This window comes from Alligator sinensis, unplaced genomic scaffold (assembly GCF_000455745.1).
Source record: "Alligator sinensis unplaced genomic scaffold, ASM45574v1 scaffold243_1, whole genome shotgun sequence".
Classification (NCBI taxonomy): domain Eukaryota; kingdom Metazoa; phylum Chordata; order Crocodylia; family Alligatoridae; genus Alligator; species Alligator sinensis.
In genome coordinates, this window is record NW_005841841.1 from 643,537 (window position 1) to 665,557 (window position 22,021).

At 43.2% G+C, this 22,021-nt stretch overlaps 1 protein-coding gene across 2 annotated transcripts in view; it reads left to right on the top strand.

Moving 5' to 3' along the window:
• Positions 1 to 22,021, top strand: part of LOC102375827 (amine oxidase [flavin-containing]) — a 120,534-nt gene that overhangs the window by 32,108 nt on the left and 66,405 nt on the right. The window contains exon 1 of one of the 2 annotated variants that reach the window (XM_025204919.1): positions 13,551 to 13,596. The exons of the other annotated variant lie outside the window; for it this stretch is intronic. The gene's annotated coding sequence lies outside the window, so the exon portion shown is untranslated. Of the gene's footprint in view, positions 1 to 13,550; positions 13,597 to 22,021 lie in introns of those variants that run through there. 2 annotated transcript variants of the gene reach the window in all.

Below are 22,021 nucleotides of genomic sequence, written 5' to 3' on the forward strand. Positions count from 1 at the left end.
TTTCTTCTTTTTCATTCTGTTGTTTTCATTTTCACTGGTTAAATATATGAAGCCTGACATTTGGCCTCTCAACATGACCTCGTACATATTTGGATAGATCTTAGCAGCAAACCTTGCGTAGCAAACAAGGCCATCATGTTATTTGGATGGCTATTCAATCAATGAGCATATCAGAGAAAGCAGTTCTAAATCTCTGGGCAGATTTCAATCAATTGGTCTGGTAGTAGGTTTTGAAAAATCTTTATATTATAACTGCAGCTGGTGTTGCCTTTGGATCATCAAGTTAAAGCATAATTAAGAATTTTTTCCATTATCATCCTTACAGGAAAAAAATAAAAAAAAATTAACACTAGACGATGTTCATTGACTTGGCCTGTATAAATAAAAATAACTTCTTTTAGTATATATTTGACATCTGTGTACTTATGATGACAGATGCTTTTAAAGAAGCGAGTTATACTTTGTATGAGGAAATTACTAAAGATTCTTGGACATGCATGCTAGAGGAATACATCTTTTGTCTATGGTGACTGATGCCAAAGTAATGGACTGCAAGCACATAAAGGCAAAGAGATATTGCACATGTGAATTATACAAGAAGGCTTCAGATCATCAACCTTTTTGAGCTAAAAGGTCTTCATCAATCTTGCCTCACATTCAAGAATCAGATGATAGAACTTTTTAATAAGAACAGCAGCTCATCTAATGTCTAATGTAGTGTCTAATGCTTCTGTGAAGGGGTGGGCCAAGCCAGGATACACTAGAACAGGGGTGTCCAACCTGCAGCACATGTGCCAAAGGCAGAGCAGCAGAAAGCAGAGCAGGAAAAGAGCCACAGAGCACAGGGCAGGAAGCAGAAAGCAGAGCAGCAGATTGGGCAGAAAAATGGGATCAGAGTAGCATTTGGAGAAAGTGTAGGGCTAATTTTTGGCATGCCTGCCAAAAAGCCTGGCCCCCTTTTTAAGGACAATGGTAACTTTTAAATCTCTAGGTTTTTCTTAATGTTGCTTTGTGGCAAAAGGGCACTGTATTTAGCAGTTCTGAAGCCCCTTTCTGCATTCCCCTTTACGTAGCCAAGTCAACTGTACTGTTACACCAGATTACGTCCAATCCAGTCTGATCCAGATTTGCCGAGAGATGTCATTTAAATTCAGTAATATCTTTAGTGGGCCATGTAGTTCTCCTGTCCTATTTCTCCTTTTCCTCCATATTTAGTTGCCAGCAACAAAATCAGTAAAATTATATGGAAAGATGAACCTGTACTCTTTTTGTTCCACTTTGGATTACGTTTTTCATTCAAGGCCCTGCCAAAACCTACTACACATATTTTGTTCTAGGTTACACCAGCTGATCATTAGAAAAAGCATTAATTTTAATTTTTACAAAGTGCTTTTTCTTTCATGGTAGCATTGCCTAAAATGGTACAGTATTTAATGTGTTTATAGGTTCAGGGTAAAATCTTGGCCCAGTTGAAGTCAAATGTAGTTATGCCACCAACTTTAGAAAGGCAGGATTTCACCCATGGTTGAGAGGTGGAAAAAGCCTATACCATTTTAATCATTGTTGAATATTTCAAGTAACATTTTAACTAAGTGTTTGCTTTGTAGAATTGCAGTGACATACAAGAATGTATCTTCATATGCACACAGAGCATGTGATGTTAAAGTGGGGAAAGGTAAAATCTGAACTTTGGGAAAATTATCAGTAAGGTTGCAGAATATAAAAAGGCAAAGGTAAACAATTTGTTTTTTTTATCTCTGGTGTTGAATTTTTTGTATTTGAAAACTAGGTTAGACCCAGGAAAGGTTGGAGGTTCTCTTGGTTAAATACAGCACTTTATTTACTTAAGGCACAAGTTGCAACAGTATTTCTATTTCACTAGATTTTTTCAGAGTTTTGGCTCTTCTGTCTTTAGGGTTTTTAATGTCAAAGGTTTTCATTGGATCAACATGTCAGGAAACTTGGCTTTTATGTAAAATTACCATCTTTTTTTTTTAAGTCAACCAATTTGGAAAGTCTAATTGTGCTGGAGTTGGCACTATTCAAAACTTTATGGGAAATTTTTATTTGAGTGGATCAGAAGTAATAACAGGTGAGTGATAATAGGTTTGAACTGTTTGTATTTCAGGTACATGTTAAGACAACTTACTTTACTATACTGAGAACAGGCAAGTAGCTGCATTGTTCTGTCTCCGTTTCAGTTTTCTTTCTTTTCTCTCAGTTATTATCAAACTTAGAAGTCCAAAAGATGCCAACAGACCAAATGCTCTAAACCAGGGGTGGGCAATTATTTTGGCTCAAGGGCCACTTAATGAGCTTTGGTGACATGTTGAGGGCTACCCCTTGGAAGGTGCCTCCTCACCCCCCCCACCCGGTCACCATCTTGGGACCAGAAATCCTGCTCTCTAATCCCTGACCTTTGCCAGTGGAAGTCTCTCCCCTTGCCCAGGAAGTACCCTTTTTGGGAGTATACAAGTTGCTTGTATATTGGTTAGGGGGTGTATGTGGTGGGGGTGTGTGCAGTTCGGGGGAGTGTGTGCACATATAGGTGTGAGATGTGTGGGAGGGCTGTGGAGGGTGTGTGGGGGTGGGTATGGTGGGGGGTTGGGGTGTGTGGGGTAGGGTGTGTATGTGGGTTGTGGGTGTATGTGTGGATGTGTATGGGATGTATGGGACAGTGTTGGGTATGTGTGTGTGTGGGTATGGTGGGGGTGTGTGTGTGGTTGAGGTATGGAGTGTGGGTGTGGGTATGGTGAGGATGAGGTGAGTGGAGGGTGTGGATGTGTGTGTGGGGGAGTGTAGGGTGCATGTTTGGGTATGGTGGGGTGTGTGGTTGGTGTGTGGGGTGTATGGGACAGTGTTGGGTGTGTGTATCGGTATGGTGGGGGGTGGGGTATGTGAGGGAGTTTGGGGGCAAATGTGGTTGGGGTGTGGGTGGACTGGGTGTGTACATGTGGGGGGTCTCCTCCCCCCATTCGACTTCCTCCCTGCCTGCTCTGTGACATGGCTCGGCTCAGCCCCTCCGCAGGTGGAGGGGGTTAGTGCTGCCTGCCTGGCTTGCATCATGCTGCAAAGGGGTGGGAAAGCAGCTGCCACCAATGGGCAGCAAGAGAAGCCCCTAGGAGTAAGGACCGGGGGTGGGGCAGGAAGCCAAGCCTGGCGCTGCTGGCTCTCTTGGTTTCTGTCCCACACCTGCCTGGTAGGGCTGCAGCCAAGCCCACGCTGGCTCCTGTTCCTGCTACTCCATCTGCCTGGCCCCATGCCTGCCTGGTGAGGTTTTGTGAGCAGCTGAGCTCCTTCACGCCCCCTTTCCATCCAGATGCTCCCCCACCCAGTTGTGCAGTCCACCCTGCTTCCCTCAGTGCTGCAGCTTTTCCTCCCTATCTGCTGCCCAGAGCACTGCAGCAGGGACAGGAGGAAGATTTGTTGGAGGCTGGGGGAGCCCAGCAGTTCTTTGGGCAGGTGCAGCAGTGGCAGCAGCAATCGTGCCTGGCAGTTGTGCCTGCTGGCCGAGGCTGGGGCCCTCTGGTGGGGGAGTCTGGGAGCGCAGCATGTGCTGCCCTAGGTGGGTGCAGGCAGGACCCAGCCCCATGTAGAGTGCAGCAGGAACAGCTGCCAGTGGGGCCAGATGCAATTAATTGGTGGGTGCCAGCCTGCAGGCCAGATCCACTGGCTGGCCAGATCTGACCCTTGGGACATATTTTGCACACCCATGCTCTAAAGTGATCTGTTCTCTTTAGTTTCTGGTTCCAGCAAGGACGAGAGTAATTGTAGAGCCATGCTATCCAGCATAGTTTTTCCCCATAAACAACAATCAGACTTTTTCCATAAAGCTATTGACACCACTTTAAACCCTTCGCCACTTAACCATGTGGTTCTTTGTGAAGCTTTCTATTTGTGAGAATGTATTTCCATACTACCATGTTAGCTGCAGGAACTAAAAGCCTAAGAATAATCCCAAACAAGATGGGAGCTCCATTGTTCTAGGTGCTATCCAGCTATATGGTAAAAAGAATCTATGGTAGCCTGGATGGAATTGCCAGAACAAATACTGGTAGTTGGTTAGGCTCTCAGATGCAACTAATAAATATAGGATGGTACCAACAAATAGATAATTTTGGTAAAATAATGTAATGTTTGTTGTCCATTCACAAACACTGTCATTTTACACTGGAGTAATAGCTCAAGAAATGAGCTGTCGTTACTTTTATGGCTTTATAAACCATTCAGGAATTTATTAGCTACATAGCTAATGATCTCTTTTCATAATCTAAGAAGAGCTAATGATTCAGGCATCTGTGACTTTATTATTATGTCAGAAAGTCAGTGTTCTTAAAGTTATTGTCTGTATAAGGAGACCTGGGCAAAAGTGAACAACTTCCCATTCTCATGGTTTCATTTTTTTATTTTGTAGTGAAGCTGACAACTATAGTTTAATGGAACTAGTAAAGATAAGTTAGCCTTATTATGTTTACTGTCAGTTCACAGGGTCCGATGAATACATTAGCCTTGGGTCTGATGAATATATCACCAGTTTATGGTAGCTTATCTACTGTATACAGTTGTGCAACGACAAGGTTCCTTGTTACGTATGAAGAGCTACTGAGCAATTTCACGGAGGTTAAAAGTGGGTTGAACCTTTTTTCAGTTTTCTTTGCACAGAATATAACTTGATACACCTACAAGCATATGGTTGTGCTGGCAGCCATTGCTCAGTTAGCTACGAAACTTCCTGATGGATTTATTTTAATCTAATTATAATTTGAAAAATTCTGTCCAGCCATATTTTAAATTAATAACTTTCATATCATCTCCCTTCAGACTTTTCTATTTCACTTCTAAAGGTGGGTGCTGATAAGTATTGAGGTTATTACTATTTTGGAAGATGTCTTGCCATAATTTGCTAATTTGGCTAGCTAAATCCTTGTTTGGCTAGTTGGCTAGATTTGATTTCCCATTGGATTAACATGTGACTAGAATGTTGCTCTCTCTCCTGTGTAAGACCGTTTTAAAGTATTTTCCACTAATTTGGTGTTAATGTGCAGTGCAACAGTATACATTGGGAGTGACATACCATTACTATTAAAATGGTCATGCCACATGGTATTATGCTTAGGGTGTAAGGTAGATTTTCATATGCTATGCATACTTGTGCAGAGACGAATAAAAAGCCAAAGTATCTTTGAAACCAACAGATGTGGTGTTTAACGATGGAAAAATGACTTCTGAAATTCTGAACTTCTAGTATCATTTGAAAAACATTGTCTAATCATTTGTTCATTTATTGGTTTCAAAAGTATTTTTTCATAGGGCACTTGTACACATTACGATTGGACTGTGTACACATGATGAAAAATCGCCATTTGTCTAGCATGATGGCATCAACATGTACATGCGCATGTTTTCTTTTTGTGGCAAATTTTGATTGTTTATGGCAATTTGGACCACCTTTGATGTATTTTAGTTTGATCCTCGCAAATTTTTCCAGGAAGCTTGGTTTGATCGTGACAGTTTTGTCATGTGTACTTGTCACATATAGATAAATGTGTTCTGCTGGCCCTTGGCCACTAGATGCTAGATTTATTGAAGGCATTTTGCTTAGTAGTAGAGCAGTTTGTAAAGATGTTCCAATGTCTAAAATTATTAATAGGATTTTCAAAAGTACCTTCAAAGAGTTATGCACCGAACTCCCATTCTTTGGATTTTGCTGCCTAATCGTCTCAGGCATCTTTTAAAAATCAAAGCTTAACTCTTTGAGAGCATTTGGCAAGACCATTACCACACTGCTGCAGAGGCGCAGCAAAACCTTTTTTTGTGATGATAGTTGTCTCCTCAGGCAACTTGTTTAATGATAATAAAATTATATTTGCTCAGCAAAACTGTTATCATGGCTATTGGTAGTAGCATAATCAAGGGGAGGGTAACCAAGGCAGCAGTCCTGGGTGCTGCCTTTGTAGTGGTCACAAAATCATACATCTTCCCTGACATGTGACTGCGCTGCTTTGTCTCTGGGCTTTAGGATCAAAATGCAGTGAAGTTCAGGGAAAGACAAAAGTTGTGTGTGTGTAGGGGGGGAGTGGAAGAGTGGCATCAGGGCACCAAGAATAGTTATTCAGAACTTGAATTTTAGCTAAGTTACTGTAGAGAGAGGGTGGGGGGGAGGGACTTGAGAGCATTTCTGCTGAAGTTATGAAGGAACTGTTATGAATAGGTATCAGGGAGCAGACATAAATTATTATTGGTGAGATTATGGAAAGTCTCACTTTACCATTAATTAGCGTAACTGTGAGATGTGAAAAATGTATATTGGAAGTACAAACCTTCAGTATTAGCATATATAGCCAGCAGCAAAGATTTTGGTGTTACTGTAGAACCTAGGAATCCTAGTCAAGACATATGGCCGTATTATGCTAAGAACTGTAATAACACAGGACAAAAAGATGGCTCAAGTGCCAAAAAAATTAGTCTAAGCAGAAGGCCCCTGGCAGACATTTCACTGAAGATGTGTTTAACCAGTCACAAAGTGTAACCTGATCCCATACAGGCAAGTAATGGTTAGATGGAACAGGAGATAAACCACAAAATTATTACACAAAATGTGTAATAATTGTGTGGCTACTTTCCAGTGCAGCTTATATTGAACATATGGCAGAGTGGGCCTTACTGGGGTCTCTAACTGGTCCTGGTGCAGTCCCCACCAGCCAAGAATCAGCTGATTGTCAGATGGCTCCTGGGTCAAACTAGACCCAGTGCATCCTTGCCAGCCAACGTTCAACTAATCATCAGGAGGATTGGGACCACACCCAGGCTTGAACCCCAGGGCTGTCCCTGCTAGCCAGTGATCATCTGAACCAGCTCTGGTAAGTCCCCAGAGCCGGCTGATAATCATCTGATGGCTGGCACCAGATTTACAACCTGCTGGTGCTGGGGGAGACCAGGATCATGATCACGGGCTCCCTCTGCACTAGCAAGTAGGACACTGTTAGGATATGATATCTGATCCTGAAATTGTGCATCCTGCCATGTACATATTGCATGACAGAACTTGAAGGCACAGTTGTTTGAGATCAGATCCCATCATGCCTTTAAATGAACATTTGTCAGCGGCCTAAAATACAGGCATATGTGGAGAACAAGAAAATAAGAAGCCATTACTGCTCAGCAGAAGAGCAATTGTCTTAATGAAGAAGCCAGTGGGTGCATGTACGCAATGCAGTTAATTTGAAGCAATAAACTCCAGCACAGTGCTCCCAGGCACCACATTTGAATATGTTCCTAGGACTGCAACACGTTGAGCAAGGCTGGAGCACCCCTGGCTGGCAGGGGGCCTGGGGAATCAGCCTGCCAGCCCAGGTCTGCTCCAGTCCGGCTCATCATGCTGCGGAGGGGCTGGCTGGGGCATGAGAATGCTTCAGTGTGGGGTTAGCCGGCAGGCAGCCTAATAGGGCCGCACATGTAGATGTGCAGACTTTACTGTGGAACTAATTAGGCAGCTCTGCAGTTAAACATCTTGTGTAGATGCACCCAGTTTCTTTGAGAGAGACTTATGAACTAGTAGTCTGAATACTGAGACAGCAGTTCCTGAGTTCTAGTCATGGCTGAGCCACTGATTTCTTCTGTGGCTTTGCATAAGTAATTTAATCTCTTTATCTCTGTTACTCTATTTACAAAATGGGTACACTTTCTGTGAATAATACTGAAGTCTGAGCCCCATTGGTTTATACCACATGTGGCAAAATGCCGTGTGGTCATTTTCATGTCTGAGTTAAGTGGGTGTAAAATGCTACAATTCCATTTCACAGTGTGTACAGTATGTGCAACTATGCAAATTGCAAGGGTGTAGAGTGGGGAACCTGGTTCTGCCTCATTAGAAGCTCTTCGTGTCCCTCAGCTATTTTATTAGATTGTAAAAGTGGTTGATATTTGATTAATCTTGTAAGGGGCAAACAGATATCAAGTTAGTTAAAACTTAACAGAAACTTTTTATTCCTCTTACAAAAAATGTACTTATTTCTCTGCATATAATTTCATCCATCTTGTTGTCCAGTGCTTACCCTGTAATTCATCTGAGAAGGTTGCAGGGGGGAGAGGGCAAGGGGGAAGATGTCTTTTGTAACCTCCTGCTTTTCATCCAGATGGTCTTTATATGTTAGAACATTGAGATAAAATATTGAATACAGTCTGTTTGGTCCACTGCACACTGCAACAGCTGATCAAACAGCCAGTTCACACTATACATTTTAATTACTTGTATAGGTTGAATATAAACCTTATGTTTGGTTGAGTGGTGGGTGAAACATTTAAATATACTTGTTTTGTACAATATTAGTTAATTCTGCTGTAGGAAATGAGGCTGGTTTAACCAGGGAATTGTTCCATGAGGCATGATATGTATTGGGCATAAATGAAGAAGGAAAAAGATCAAAGGTGTATTAATTTATATTTTGTTAATTGTTTTTTATGTTATACCTTCTCCATGTTCTTGTTTTATACCTCTTGTATCAAATTGGTGAAAATTACACTGTAATGCTTTTTGATTTACTGTAAGATAAACTACTTTCCCCTTGCATGGCCTGCCACTTTGTGCCCAGAGATGAGATAGAGGCATAACTGAGCAAGTCTGCCATCTGGGTTGTGGTTGTGCATTGGGTAGCTGCAGCTGGGTTCCTAGTGGTAGTAGCCAGGCCATCAGCATGGTGGCAAGTGGTGTTGCTCCCCTCCTCCCCTTGCAAGTCAATGCCCGGGGCTAGCGGCCTGATCTCCATCTATTAGTTATGCTCTTGAGCTGAGGGGCATGTGGCCATGTGGAAATCTTTCATCCTGTTGGCCCCATCCAACCTTCCCTGACTGACACCTATGTTTTTGGAGTGATTGGCCATAAGATGCACAATGCTATTTTAGCCAAGGAGCAGCCAATCTTAATTTTGGATATCAAGGATAAATCATCTACTGTAATGTCCGGTCCAAGGCCATGACTGGCATGGATAGTGTTAGATTGCAGTCATATCATGGCCTGGGATACCGGGAAGATTGGAAAGCTTTTCTTTATTTAAAAAAAAAAAAAATATTCATATAGCTAAAAGAAAACCCTTCACAAATTTTTTAATTCTTCACAAGTTAACATTTGGTCTGTGTATGTGACTGCAGGATTTAAATTTAAATTATGTATACAACAGAACTTTGTACAGAATCTTACATGCACTGTTTGTGGATGTCATAATCATAGAGAAGTAGGGCTGGAAGGGATCTCCAACAGTCATCTAGTCCAACCCCCTGCCTGAGGCAGGATCATCCCTATCCAAACCATCCCATACGACCATAATCTAAACACTACATAAGACTACCATCAACCCTGACACAACATAGACATAATACCCTAAACTGCCCCAGGTAAAGCAGGAGAACTACGGCAGCCAATGTCCTGCTTCTATAAAATGTTGTTAATATATAGTCAAGAGGTCCTGGTTAAAGGGCCATGCCCCTTACTACACAGGAAGGCGGAAACCCCCACAGTCCATATCAATCTGACCATGGGGCTGCCTTTTAATAAGGGTTTATAGGTGTCTGGAACAATGAGCAGTTGAGACTGGCAATACTGCAACACCAATAACTAGGGACCTACCAAAATTGCGATTTTCATCGAATTGATGAAATATGCCATTGCCTGCAAATCGGGCAACATCTACAAAATCTGGGGGGGAGGGAAGAAAAAAAACTTATTGAAAAAAAAAAAAAAAAAATACTGGCTCCTAAGAGGGAGCCTGCAGTCTTTCCAGCACTGTGGCCTGGCTGTGCAGTCTGTCAGGGAGGAGAGGGGGCCTGGCCAGACAAAGGACAGCTGAAGATAGCTGAGAGCTGTCTGTTATATGGTCCCATCCCTCTCCACCAATTGGTGGCAAGGGGTGGAGCTGGATGACAGCCGTCTTAGCCAACCAGTGGAAAGGGGAGGTGCCACTGGGGACCCTTGACCAATCAGAGGCATAGGGGGTCCTGCCGCAATCAGCTCGTGAATATGGCAGCTGACCCTGTGATCTGTCTGCCAAATTGACCAGGTGCATTCTCAAGTTAGGTAGACTCCTACCAATAATAACACAGTACATGATATTTCCTTTGATATTCCACCAGAGCCTCTTTCTTAGACTAAAATAAAGATCATTCAGTGTCAGTTTTGTACCTAGTACAACCTACAAATGAACAAGATAAACAATGCCCTTTTAAAGCTGAAAGCACAATGGAAATAGAAAGGAAGCCTTGACTCTACTAATGGGTACTTATCAAATGACTAGTTGGTTCAGTTCTACCCATAGGGATGTTCCCTTGATAGCAAAGGGGGTTATACCTATGTAACTGAGAATGGAATTGAGCCCCAAGGTTCTGATCTGCAATTTATTGCACATGAGTGCTGTATCCATACAGAGAGTTGTGTTGGAGACAGAATATGATGTTAGTGTAAAGGTCATTGATAATTGGGGGGCCAGATTCTAGCAGTGTTAGTTTACCATGGTTTTCCCTTTGAGTTCAACAAGATGGCTGTAGAATTGGGGCCATGCTTTAGTCATCTATGAAACATTAACAAAAGACAAATCATGCTTGCTCATCAGGGGGGGAGCCTACTCTTGAGCAGTAATCCTTTATCCCTTGTACAAATATTTTAAACAAAGCCAGTGAACTAACATGGAGGCTAACAAAATCTGTCACTGCTCCCTAGAATTTTCTGAAATTGCCACTGCTTGTAGACTGTCTTCCATTGTGATGATAGTTTTGATGAGGTTCAAAACTTCACAGTACATGCAAGGTGGAGATCAGTAAGTACTGCTTTATTTCTAAACCTCCCCCCCCCCCCCCCCCCGAAAACTATTTCCTATAGCAGGGGTTGTCAGCCAGGGGTATGCGTACCCCTGTGGGTATTTGGGACAGCCCCAGGGGGTACGTGCAGTGGCGTGGGGAAGTGGCATGTGGCAGCAGCGCTAGTGATGAATGGTGGCACGTGCTGCATGTAAGCTCCCCTCCCCCTGTTGCTGTCATTCACCACTCCACACCAAGGGGGTACACTCCAGAAAAGGGTGAACTCCTTAAAAAAGGTTGAAAACCCCTATGCTAGCGAAGTTTCTTAAAGTGATTTTCACTGTAGCGTCTAAATGCTGAGATTTGCAGTATCAAGTATAGAGTGGATTTATTGAAGAATTGTATTGACTTGCACAGCTCCACAAAGGTATTTAGATGCTGAACTAACACGTGATTGGAATTAGGAACATAAGTATCTTATTGGATTTGGTCAAAAGTAGCAAACATGTACTGTTAAAAAGCTGAACTAGCATACAACTTGGAAAGGTAAAGTGACTGTCTTCATCCTGTAGGCATGTGGATTAAAGAGTATATGTTCAGCAAGTGGTATAATTTAGGATAGTGGGGGCCAGCCTTTTTGGTAGGCATGCCACAAATTAGCCACATACCTTTCCCAAGTGCCATGCTATTTCCTTTCCTCTGCCTGATTTGCTGCCCCGCTTTCTGCTTCCTGCCCTGTGCACCGTGCCTAATCTGCTGCTCTGTCTTCTGCTTCCTGCCCTGTCCAGTGCTATGCTGCCTGTCTCTCTCCTGATCTGCCATGTGCCCCACACAGATTTTAGGTCACAGCTTCTCTGTGCTTTTAGGGTATCTGGAGCATTCTTTTAGTCCATCATAGAGGTTCTTAATAGCACCCAGACTCATACAGATTATTTTGCTATTGTTGAAAGTGCAATATAGATTTTTTTTTTGTTTGTTTTTAAAGCTCTTGCGGAATATGAATGTGGGAAAATTCACTAGCATTGTTACTCTACCAGATCATTTTCTAGAGCAGATAACTTCTCTGTCACTGGAATTGATTATCAGCTACTTCACTCTCATCTATCTCCATTGCTTGCTTTGCAGCCAAACAGGATGGGCCCTGAAACTCTAAGTCACATTGTAAGAGTAAAAAAACCTTGATCTTTCTACAATGTCATTAAATGTTTAAAAGCACCTATTATATAATAACTCCTATGCAAGCCCAGGGTCAAGGCAATTTTTTAAGGCCCTTATCTATAACGCCTAGCAGGTGGTGGTGTCTCAAGCCATTATTTCTATTAAAACATTTAGCTGACTAATGATGAGTGGCAGAGGTAAAGGTGAGCAGTGCCAGGTTCAATCTCTTAACTGCAGAGCAGTAATTGGATTGTGCTCATTAGAACGGTCAGTACAACAAAAACAACCTTATTGGATGCTAGTTTCTAGCACAGTAATGTAATAAAGAAAATATAGAGGATTTCAAAGAAAAACCAAACATGGGAAACTGCTCTGAGCCCTGAGCGAAAGCATACTTCCTGTCTTATTCTCTGTGCTATTATAGTAAACTGCCTATCTATTAGAATGATGGGGCTAAAGTTGGAGGCTGTTTTCATGGGAATGTTGGAAAGTAGGTCAGAGCACCACAAGTGTAACCAAGATAGGCTTTGTACTTTTAATTTTAGAGTAACTAGGTTTGAACAACAGCAACCAGACTTTCCATCCATAAATCTACTTTTTGTAGGCTATGAAACTTGCACAAAGTGTGCACCTAATTCATGGGGCCTGACTGTGTTTCTCTTCTCTTATTTGCTGGGTGTATGGTCCTCTTTCTTTACTCCTTTCCTCTTGGTGTAATAATCTGATTGTCTTAACTAATAAAAAGCGGGTTCTACTTGGTACTGCTTCTGCAGTGTTAGGATAGTTGTATTATGTTTATCTTGTGAGATGCGTATTTTAATCAAATCAGATTATGTGTATTGCATGTTTTGTGTGTATACCTTTACTCTGTTTGCTATCAGAGATGACAGAAAAAGTGAAGACGTTTTTGTCATATTGAATGAAATAGTTTGAATGTTTGTAGTGGTTGCCCATTAGCCAGTTTCAGGAAGAAGATAAGATTTATCTCCTTATCTAGGTCATTGTTTTGGACTATATGTGGAAGATCCAGACTTTGCTTAAAGTTTTAACTCTTGAATTTTATCTTTAGAAGTCTTTTACAAAGAGAACCTAACAATGATCCTTAAAGCAAATATCCTGAGTTCCGAGAGATCAAACCCTAGAGCCTTTTGACCAGATTGGTAAGAAAAGGTCACTTGCAGTGATATAGAAGTTCCCCAAAGTAATTAAAATGATCAACAAAAGAAACTAATTACTAAGCAAAAGAATATGTTGAGTAAGATCCGAGCCCAAATTTGGGGGTAATGACAGGTTTGAGTAGGAGGAGCCCAGGACAGTAACTCACTCAATAAAAACTGTAACTTACTCTCCCAAATTGGAGGTGACTATACTTGCAGAACAACGAAGGAAGAACCGCAAGTGTAGGCCGGATCAGACTGATCACCTGAACCATCCTCTCCGTGAACACGAATCTCTTAGTTCACGCTGAAGCCGCGGAGCACCTGAAAGGGACTGAAGGAAGGGGACTTAGTCCTATCACTGCTGAGGCCAGCCCATTGAATCGTATTGCTGAGGCGAGCCCATTGAACCGTACTACTGAGGCCAACCCATTAAATTGTACTACTGAGGAATGAAACCATATTTAGGTGTTTGGCTTCTCGGAATTCTAGGATTGTAAGTATATTATGAAAAATAATAGTATTGATTCAAATTTAACATTGAGTTGTAATTGTAATTGTTTGGGAAGGAAGTGCATTTGGAGCATTGTTTCTGATATATGTAATTATTGTGTTCTTAATGTTTGTGGTGTTTCTTAAAGCTAAAAACGAATCAGTAAATTGTGTGGGATTTTCTCTATTCCATAACCCACTAGAGACAGTTTTCTATTTATGGTCATTAGGGGCGCGCGAAGTGGGCCCTATTTGATTTGGATTCGGCCTGAATTAGGGACAGTGATTCAATTTAGTCGATTTAGATCACTGTCCCTGATTCGATTCAGCCAAATCCAAATCTGAAGATCCAGTGCCAATCTGGAGAATCAGTACTTTGGTCATAGACACAGCTTTAAAAGTTTTTTTTCTGCAAACCTTTAGGTAGCAGGCACATCTCATGATCATTGTGATACTGGGGTGCATGGAGCATCCCACAGGAGTGCAGGTGGTGAACCTGGAAGTGGACTGGAATTACTTCGGGTCATTTGGGGAGCACGCTGGCTTGCAGATCAGCCGCAGAGGGACCCCAGGTATCCCCGCCCCCCCCAGACCCAGAAGGCACCAATCACCGAGCCCGGGGGAAGTGGGGGGGCCCCCTGTGCACTCTCAGGTGGACCTGGAAGTGGACCAGAAGTGCTTCTGGTCCATTTCTGGGTCTGCTGCCAAGCGTGCTAGGGAGCCCCCTGTGCTTCTGTGGGACACTCCATGTGCCCCAGCATTGCAGCGCTTATGAGGCCCTACTACCTAGAGGTATGTAGAGAAAACATTTAAAACTGTATCTATGTCCGAATCGCTGAATCTCCCAAAGTGATTCAGAGGGCTCCAATTCGATTCAAAGAGATTATGTTTCAGGGAAACAGCAGAGGAGACAAGGTGCCCCAGTGTCTTCCCATTGCAATAGTAGGGATATTTGTTAAGATATGCTCAGCAGGTCCTGGAAGAAGAACCCCACTTTATGCTAAATGAAAGCAAAAACCTCTGTGGTTTTTGCTAACTTGTCTTGGGGATAAAAGTTCTTTAAGCGGCCAAATAAATAAAAACTCAGAAGCAACATGCATTGTTCATTGGGCAGGTGTTATGAGGTGTGGGGGGAGAATTTTTTCTGGCACCTACAGGGAATCAGCAGAAGCCCTGAAACAAAGGATTGTCAGATACTTCATCTCTGATTAAGAGCTATCCTTTTAACCCTATCATGGGGATATAGGGTGACCAGCTATCCCTAACTGGGTGGGACAGTCCCAGAATAGGATCATCAAGTCCCAGTCCTGGGCTGCTTGACTCCAGGACAGCATTTGTCCCATATTCGCAGCTTCGTGCAGGACTCTGGGCTTCCCTTTGCAGGCTGGCAGCGTTCCAGCCTGCAAGGGACTGCTTGAGACTGCTGGGAGTGGGACATGGGTGGGGGGGGGCGGAAGAGGGGGAGCTCCACATGTATGTGTGCACTTGCACACATGCACATGGCCGGGAAAGAGCCAGGATGAATGGAGAGCAGCTCCCTGCAGATAAGTATATGGGGGGGGTGGAAGAGGTGTGGAAGGGGGCAGGTAGAGGCCCCCACAGTGAGGGAGAGAGTGGAGCAGAGGCTGGGGCTGGGGGCACTGCCTAGTCAGGGTGGTGAATGGGGCTCTGGGGCTAGGGTGGGGAGCGGGACAGAGCCATGAATGACTCGTCCAGGGGGCACAGGAGAGGGTGGCTCCACACTGCTGCGCGCAGCAGCCCCCCAAGGAGGGGAATGGGGGGATGTGTACCCCCAGATTTGTGCATGGGGCAGGGGTGGATGCAGGCTGCCCACTGTGGGCTTGGGGCTTCCTGCCCTGCTGCCCTCCCCCTGGGAGCTCTGCGCTGCCATGGTGACGTGCCCCCTGCCTGCCTGGCAGCAGCTGGGGCAGCAACAGTGTAAAGTTGTGCCCCTTGCTGCTGCTGGGTGGGCAGGGGGTATACGGCTGATGCAGGGTTCCTGGAAGAAAGGCAGCAGGGCGGAGAGCCCTGAGCCCACAGTGGGCAGCCCACAGCAGCCCCCATCCTACTCGGCTCTGCTGTGGCTGTGCTGCTGGCAGGTCTGAGGGTGGGGAAGTGAGGCAAGGTAGCCATGTGTCCCGCCTTAGCGGGTTAGAAAGGTGGTTACCCTATGGGGATACCAAATATATGATTTAAACCTATCATGTGCATACCAAATATATGAATCCATGCTTCACATGCGGTGATTATTGCTCCAAAACCCCTGTATTTTGCAATACATACTGTTCTTTCCAAAGTCTTGTTCAGGTCCATCCTGAAACAGTTCAGGTTCCTTGCCCCTGCACTATTTTGTTTTGAAGATTTTTCCAAGACTTGCATCTCTGATAGATGTATTGAATTGTGCCGTGTTCCCTTCCTTCCCCTTAGTCTTGTGGCTCACTTTATTTTGCAACTTTACCTCTCCCCTTTGGAGTTTTGCTAGTCCAGAAGAAGTATGGGCCAGATCCTATTCCATCTCTTGGGTGTTTAAATCTGATCCTATTCCATCCTGCTTGAAACCCTCAAACTGTTAGCATATCTACCTTGTCCATTTCAGCTTTAAGACCAAATTACAAAAGCAAGAGCGAGGAGGAAGGTCTTATGCACCTTTTGAAAGCTGAGCTCTAAACTGCAATGGCTTTATCACGGGCAATACCCAGGCTAGTTAATTTAGAGCTACAGCTGTTTGCAAAAGCTGACAGCAGTTCTAGAGCAACAAAGCTAGTTTTCCTTGTATAGTAGTCTGGCAGCTACATTGCATAACTGACTAAAAGAAAATGAGATGAAGTCAGTAAGGATTAACATAATGAAGGGGCATTTCCAGGAGCTTCCTATTTTGTCATTTAAGAGAATTGGGAAATAGAATTAAGAAATTTTCACAGGAGTCATTTGGGTTTGTAGTGATTCCATGATTGTTGCAGCCATTTATAAGGACAGATAGCCAATTAATTTGCTTGGGATTTAATTAATAGCCAATTAATTTGCCTGGGATTTACCTGAAGATATTTCAATGTGAGGCTGTTCCAGGGCTCTGAGAGAGGGCCTACACAACTGTTTCCACCTTCTAACTAGGAACTGACCTGAAAAAGTAGCATAACTGAGGTGGGGTGACCAGGGCAACAGCTTCTTGCGCTGTCTTTATAGGGATGCAAAAACAACTGTGATCACAGTGCTGACAGATTGAAAAATGGTTGCAGTCTACCTTGTGGCTGCACCTCTGATCTGGAGGAGCAGAAAGAGAGGAGAGACAGAGATTTATTAGCTTTTTATATGCTAATATAAAACACATCAAATACTTTTTACCACAAAATAAGCAAACATGAAGCTGGTGATAAAGGTTAGTTATAGGCTGTTTGGCTAGCTCAGGAAAGGCACATTGCGTACAGAACTGTAATTTGCATCAGTTGGTTACATTGCTTTTGCCTCTGCTTCTTTTCATACTTTGACATAAAATAAGTGAAATAATTCCCCTCATATCTTTTCTAGGTTAAAAAAAATCAAAATAAACTTTTTTGTTTAAAATAATATAGCTTTTAATGATGATTTCAGGGTGGAAAATATCTAGAGAAATCCAGCTTTGGAGTTTTATTGGTTAGTGGGTAAATTAAACCTCTGCTGGTTTGAGGAAATAATGCAGCACACATATATCAGTGTTTCCTTATCTTCCCCATGCCATTTTAGTTTAGCTGGGGAGTTCATTGTGGTTACTAAAAAAATCAAGCATACCCTTGACAACTATTTTAGAGACTACTAAATCAATGCCAATACATTTAGGCACTCTTATTTTTCCTTTCTAGATGAAATAAAACTGAAGAATTTGCAGATAATTTTCCACGTATAGACGTAAGACATTGCAAGGAATTAGACTATTTACCATAGAAATGAAATGAATTAAAGGGACATCATTCATTATGTTATAATGTAGGGGAGGTAGATTAGGAACTTCAGGAATGACAACTTTTGGAGACTGTGGTGAGACTTAATGTGGGGGAAGTTATTCTACATCTTCCTACCATGGGGTTCTTATACCTTATTAAGATCTATCATGTACTGGCCACTGTCATAGACAGGATACTGAATTGGATAGATCACTGCTTTTATCCAATAAGGCAATGCTTATATTTCTGTTAATAAAGGACCAAAAATATGCTAAGTCTTTTGCTGGTAGTCTTAGAAACAGAAAGGAAAGAGGATCTTGTCTCTAAGGTATAGAAAAAAATTGGAGGGATCTGGATTAATACACAGCTCTAACTCATATACTTTGTGTGAAGTTTGACCAATAACATAATCTTTCTGTACTTCTTTCCCCTGTCTCTAAAGTGGGGATAAAATACCTTGTTTTCTTGTCTGCTAAGATTGCAAGCTCTTTAGGTCAGTGACTGCCCCATGTTACCTAAGCAGTGCCTGGTAGGGCTGGGAGAAGCTTTGGTTGTTGATTCAATTTGGCAGATATTCGGCCATATTCAGGGGCCAAATCTCTGAGTCCAAATTGAATCGGGGAACCCTCCGAATTGATTCGGAGAGATTCGGCGATTCAGACATAGCTTTAAATGTTTTTTCTAGATACCTCAAAGTACCAGGCAGCTCGAGAATGCAGGGGGGACTCCCAAGTGTGCTTGGCAGCAGACCCAGAAGTGAACCAGAAGCACTTCCGGGTCCACCAGGGAGCACACCGGCGGGGGGGCTGTGCCCCACCCCAGCTCGGTGACTGGTGCCTCCTGGGTCTGGGGGCGGTACCTGGGGTCTCCCCATGGCCGATTGCTGAGCTTCGGGGGGGGGTAGCCTGCTGTGCTCCCTGGCAGACCACTTCTGGGTTCGCCATTGAGCATGTGGGGGGCCCCCCTGTACTCCTGTGGGACGTTCCATCTGCCCCACCATCGCAGCATTCACTAGCTGCACCTGATACCTCGAGGTATGTAGAAAAAACGTTTAAAGCTGTGCCTTGTCCAAATTTCTGATTCTCCGAATCGGCATTGAATCTTTGGATTCAGATTAGGCTGAATCGAATCAGGGACAGTGATCGGAATTAACTAATTGAATCCCTGTCCCTGATTCGGGCCAAATCTGAATCAAATAGGGCCTGTTTCACACACCCCTAGTGCCTGGTACTTAAAGGCCTTGACCTCATTTGAGTCTTTCGGGCTTTGGTGTTGTAAATAGTAGTGCACTTAATGACATGAAGAGATTATTGAATTTTAGAAAGTACGGTTGCCTAGAAGAACTGAATATTTTAGAGAACAATTTTCACATTAAACATTTGTGAGATTATTGGAAAGACAAACTTATTTAAGAAATTCTTATGTTGCTTGAGGAGGGGGAAGGTCACAGGGGGTGCATCTACACATTCATAGATTCATAGATGTAGGGATGGAAGGGACCTAAGTAGATCTTCAAGTCCTGGGCAGGAGAGAATACTGGGCTCATATGACCCCAGCTAGGTAATCATCAAGTCTCCTCTTAAAGACCCCCAAGGTAGGAGCCAGCACCACTTCCCTTGGAAGTTGGTTCCAGATCCTAGCTGCCCTGACTGTGAAATAGTGTCTTCTAATGTCCAGCCTGAACCTACTCTCAAACAACTTATGGCCATTATTCCTTGTTACTCTGGAAGGTGCTTGGGGGAACAGGGTCTCTCCCATTCCCTGCTGGTCCCCCCTCGTAAGTTTATAGACGGCCACCAGGTCCCCTCTCGGCCTTCTCTTGTGAAGGCTGAACAGGTTCAGGTCCCGTAGCCTCTACTCATAGGTCTCTGCCCTGCTTTTGCTACCTCGTATTAAATTTAGTACCGCTAATGTGAAGTACTAAATAAATGCACATTACGCTGTCCTAATGCACAGTAGAGAAAATGCATGCTTTTTTAGTGATGTATTATGTGCAGTAGTCTCTTTTTATTGCTCATTAGCGAATTAGCCTGGTTTTTGACATGATGCTTTAATGTGCAGTAAAATAGGCTACTGTGCATTAAAGTGCATGTGGAGATGTGCCTGGGAAGATGCAAAGAGTTGATTCTTAGGATCCCATCATCCCCAGTCCTTAAATTCCTGTGGGAAATTGAAAAGGACTGGTTGGTCTACTAGCCTAGGACTCGGCTATTGTTCTTCCTATTTAGTATTTTATCTGGTCCTGCTGTGCCCATGATATGTATTAGCCATGTTAGTCTGAAGAAGGCTACAGAGACTACATGTGCAACTTTTTTTGGGCCATCGCTTAATCTCTTTGTGCGTTAGTTTCCCATCTGTAAAGTGGAAGCGAGTGATTCTGTACCTGATTAAGGTGAGGCAAAACCCTGGCAGGGACTGCTGCCCCATCCCCTCCCCCCCAAGGAGTGAAGGACAGGAGTCTGGAAGGTCCCATGTGGGCCAAGGAGTGGGGTTTAAAAACCCCCTTTCCTTGGCCTTGGCATGCTGGCCCCAGACTGGGGCCTGGCCATGCCCCCTCCGCTCGAGCAGGGAGGGGAGGAAAGACTTGGAGGGCTTCTTTCCTTCCATCCCCCCCAGCTTCTGGCCTGAGCCACTGCAGGGATGTGACTGCATTCCTGGAATCAGATGTGAATGATTGTTCGCTTGCTTCTCGGTTCAATTTGTGCAGCTTAGACTAACCTGCAAAGATTGAATTGATTCTGCCTCTGGCTTTTTGACTGTCTGTATGTAGCCTTAATGACTTCCATGACAAATGAAACCTTAGTACCCCTAGCTCAAGAGCTCGTATTGAAGTGAATGGGCTACATACAGGTGTTCTTTTCTCCCATTATTTTTTTGTTCCTTCTAAGTCCCGTGTCCTTAGGATTTGCCACTATCTCCTTAGCTGAAAGAGAATTGTTAAAACTGAGCCATTTACTCTTTTATACTCCATGGCTTGCTGGGAAAGTTTTGCCCTTAGGTTGATGCAAAAGTAAGTCATGCCGTGTACTCTATGCATATAACTATTGAAGGAACAGCAGTGGCATTTTACGAATACAAAGACACTATTGGGAAATGCTATTTATATTACTTAGAAAGTGTCAGTCTTTCAATATTGTGTTTTGCAATAAAATTATCAGGGAATGCTAAGGTGCAGAACTGACCATTTCACAATTCTAGTATGTTTTTTACTACCTCTGAATAGACTTGGGTCTATACTCCAACATTTAAATTCATTTTAGAATACCCTAAAGTTCAGGCCTATTTCTGCCTTGGGCTTCCTCTTTGCTCCTTATGCAAGCAGCAGCTGGCTAAAAACTTTTGGGTTGGGTCCGAGCTTGGATTCTGCACATGGGCAAAGTTAAAGTCTATCTCTGCTGTTGAACAACTCACAGACTCTTCCATTTAAAATTTGTCTTGTTCTAAGAAAGCCAAGCAAAAGGCAGGGCAGGGCAGAACATTATAGACTGATTCAGAGAGACAGAAGCTTTTGTAGGAGATAGCCTTTTTCTTCAGATGTTATTAGAAAAGAAAGCCAGGAGGAGGTTGCTGCTGGTGAGATTTGCTTTATCTAGTACTCTGGTCTAAGGTGTTCAACAGGTATACAACCAGCAAACAAGAACGAAATGATAACCTCAGATCTGAGATTTAAATAATTGGTATGACTACTGACATTTCAGTTAAAATACAGTTATTTGACTGCAAATTACTATATGATGGAGAAATAATTTCTGTGGCCCAGAATCTCACTGTAAAAGCCTTTGGAAGGCAGTCATCCCTGAATCTTCAAGTGCATGCGTTTTGATACCAGGTTTCCATAGTAACTTATGAAGGCTTGCTGCTTTTGCCTTGTTTAACCTGATCTAAGCACAACTTTATCCTCAGTCTGCTCTGCAGCTTCAAATGAGACCTATCATCTTTCCTCTTTGTTATTTATATTAATTTTCTAGTTATTGATCTTCTTGGAAGAATCATAGTGAAGTATATTGTGCTGCTGCTGAAATGCTCAGTATGTTTTTACTATTACATGTATTAGCTATAGATATCATTCTCTATAGCAGCAGTGCTCATTTATCTTTGGGCCCCACAGGCAGGAGTGGTGTGTGGCTGGTCCACACATTGGATCCTGTGCATTAGCCCAATCCTTCATATTGGATGTTTCCAGGGAGTGATCCTGCATGGCAGACCCACCAGGAACTGGCTTAATGCATGTGGCTTTGTCATTTGGCCAACTGGCCTGGAAATTTGGCAGCAGGGGAGTAGCAATTAATGCCACCATTTTTTTTCCTGCTGCCAAATTTCCAGACCTGTAGGAAGTCCTCTGGGTCAGATAACATGGCTCTGTGGGCTGGATTTGGTCCACAGGCGAGAGGTTGAACACCAGTGCTCAATAGTTTTACTCTCAAAGTAAGCAATTCTGCAACAGAGACTCTACTGAGTCACTGCGTTCTGGACTAGTGACAAAAGATAGCTTACTTTTTTTTTAAATCCATG